The following is a 3,282-nucleotide window of genomic DNA, read 5'->3' as shown; positions in this document are numbered from 1 at the left end:
GATTCTGGTTCATCTCAATCGCTCGTTAGGGTTGATTTCAGAATGTCCATTAGGTGATGTTTTTCACTATAGAATCATATTGCAAATGCACGTGCATTGTTGTGCAACTGGTAACCCAAAAATAAAAACAAGGTGATTTCTATATGTCCATTTGTTTATGTTTTCTTACTTTTGCAAAGTCACTGTGCATTTGCAATATGGTTCAATGGGCAGGTACCATCACGAATTTGTCATGCTATAAAAATCCTGCAGGAATGTGAAATTGACTGGCCCGATGAACTCGGGATGGCTGGGCAGTGATTCTGGTTCATCTCAATCGCTCGTTAGAGTTGATTTCAGAATGTCCATTAGGTGGTGTTTTTTCAACGCCTTATGTTCAAACCATAAAAAAAACATAAAACACATAGTTACGTTCTAGCTGCGGGTCCATTTCTTATGTTATGTGTAGGCCTAGCTGAAGCGACCCCGAATCCCAAGTTTCGGCTCGATCGGTCATTTGGTGTCCGAGCAAAACCCTAATTGGTGCTGAAAATCCACTTTTTTCCATGACTTGCTACGGGGTCCTTGAATGAGCTATCGGACAGAAACGTTGGGGTCTGTCTATATGGGCCGAGACGGTCGCAATGCACCTAGTCTTGTGTCTCTGAGACATTTCTAAATGTCGCCATTTTCGTAATGGTCAAAATGAAATGAAGTCATTGCAAATGTACGAAGCTGTTTCTCGGTCCGAGAACCGTCTAGAGCCACGTAACTCACCACACACTATCGACCTGAGGTCTAGAACAGGATTCTAAAGTTTCGGAACTCTAGGTCTGACGGTTCTTTAACCTGTTGCTTCTACTCGGGACGCTTGCGTCCCAACTAGAGCTCTGGAAATGCAAATGCGCTACGCTAAATGCTAATAGTATTAGTTAAAACTCAAAAGTTCATTAAAATACACATGCAGGGTATCGAATTAAAGCTACACTCGTTGTGAATCCAGGCAACAAGTCAGATTTTTAAAATGCTTTTCGGCGAAAGCATGAGAAGCTATTATCTGATAGCATGTAACACCCAAAAAGACCCACAGGGGACGTAAACAAAATAATTAGCATTTCGGCGTTACACAAACCGCACAATAAAATAGAAAACATTCATTACCTTTCACCATCTTCTTTGTTGGCACTCCTAGATGTCCCATAAACACTATTTGGGTCTTTATTTCGATTAAATCGGTCCATATAAAGCCTAGATATCGTTATATGTAGACTGTGTGATAAACGAAAAAAACATCGTTTCAAAACGTAACGTCATTTTTAAAATTCAAAAGTCGACGATAAACTTTCACAAAACACTTGAAATACGTTTGTAATGCAACTTTAGGTATTAGTAAACGTTAATAAGCGATAAAATTCATCAGGAGGCGATGTAAAGATCATTAGCTGTCCGTCTGGAAAAATGTCCGGCTAGAAACTCAACGAAAATATCCGGTCCTAGACCATAGGAGATACGGTGCCCTGCATGTGTTTGACCAAGAAAAACTCGAAGGGAAATGACAAGACTCTAGACACCGTGTGGAAGCTGTAGGTACTGCAACCTCAGTCAATTAATTGTGGTTCACCTTTATCAATGGGTTCAAGTAGCGCATGGATATATTTTCCCATTTTCAGTGATCAGTTTTTCCTGTGCTTTTCGATGTAAATGCCGTTCTGGTAAAGCCACAGCAGTGATTTAACCAGTTTTATAAACGTCTGAGTGTTTTCTATCCACACAGACTAAGCAAATGCATATACTATATTCCTGGCATGAGTAGCAGGGCGCTGAAATGTTGCGCAATTTTTAACAGAATGTTCAAAAAAGTAGAGGGTCGACTTAAGAGGTTAACCTGTTAGTACTCTAGGGGCAGTATTTCATTTTTCGATAAAAAGACGTGCCCGTTTTAAGCGCAATATTTTGTCACGAAAAGATGCTCGAATATGCTTGGAATTGATAGTTTTGGAAAGAAGACAGTCTTACGTTTCCAGAAATGCAAAGATTTTCACTGTGAGTCCCTTAGAACAAATGCTTCGGGCAAAACCAAGATGTATGACCGACCAGGAAATGCACAGGATTTCTGAGGCTACGTTTTCCATGATCGCCTTAAATGGCTGTGAATGCGACAGGAATGAACGGACTCTTTCTCTTGTTTCCCCAAGGTCTCTGCAGCATTGTGACGTATTTGTAGGCATATCATTGGAAGATTGACCATAAGAGACTACAATTGCCAAGTGTCCCTCTTGGTGTCTGCGTGGCATTTGGTGCGCAAAAATCAAGTCCCAGTATTTTTCCATTCAAATCTCAGAACAAAGCAGGGTACAAGGACGGTGCTTTCAATGGAGAGAAATATGACAAACCACCTTCAGGATTGATTCAAACAACGTTTTCCATGTTTCAGTCGATATTATGGAGTTAATTCGGAAAAAAGTTCGACATGTAGGTGACTGAATTTTCGGTTAGTTTCGGTAGCCAAATGCATAGTAACAAAAGGGAACGATGTGTCCTACACAAGAATCTTTCAGGAAAAACTGGACATCTGCTATGTAACTGAGAGTCTCCTCATTGAAACATCTGAAGTTCTTCAAAGGTAAATTATTTTATTTGATTCCTTGGCTGGTTTTTGTGAATATGTTGCGTGCTAAATGCTAACGCTAAATGCTAAGCTAGCTATCACCACTCTTACACAAATTATTGATTTTCTCTGGTTCTAAAGCATATTTTGAAAATCTGAGACGACAGGATTGTTAAGAAAACGATAAGCTTGAGAACAGGCATATTTATTTCATTTCATTTGCAATTTTTAGAAATCGCTAACGTTGCGTTATGGTAATGAGCTTGAGGCTGTAGTTACGCTACCGCATACGGGTTTGGGCGGACTATGAGGTTAAAAGTTCCAACAAGGTTAACTAATGCAGGCAGTGTATGTCTCTACGCACCCCAATGGGTCCCTCCTTCCAAGCTGTGTGTGTGTGTGATTTAGTTTTCCTTTGAAATTTTATGGGAAAAATGACTGATTTACAGTTCATGGGGGTTGCCTAATCACATATGTGAAGTTTTGGAAAGATCTGACTTTTTTAACCCCTCGAAACAGCCCAAGAGACACCAATTATGGCACTTCCGGTTGGCACAGGAAGCTATAAGTCAACACATATCCTCACTGGGGTATGCTGTTACAGAATCCTGAGTTTTAAGTCCTTACATTAAGAATTGACTGATTTACACAGGGTTGAATGCACTATGTCTATCAAACTGCAGGCAGGTAATGGA

The sequence above is a fragment of the Oncorhynchus nerka genome, unplaced genomic scaffold (genome assembly GCF_034236695.1).
Source record: "Oncorhynchus nerka isolate Pitt River unplaced genomic scaffold, Oner_Uvic_2.0 unplaced_scaffold_1605, whole genome shotgun sequence".
Lineage (NCBI taxonomy): Eukaryota > Metazoa > Chordata > Actinopteri > Salmoniformes > Salmonidae > Oncorhynchus > Oncorhynchus nerka.
The sequence above is the reverse complement of the archived record's forward strand: the minus strand, read 5'-3'. Positions refer to the sequence as shown.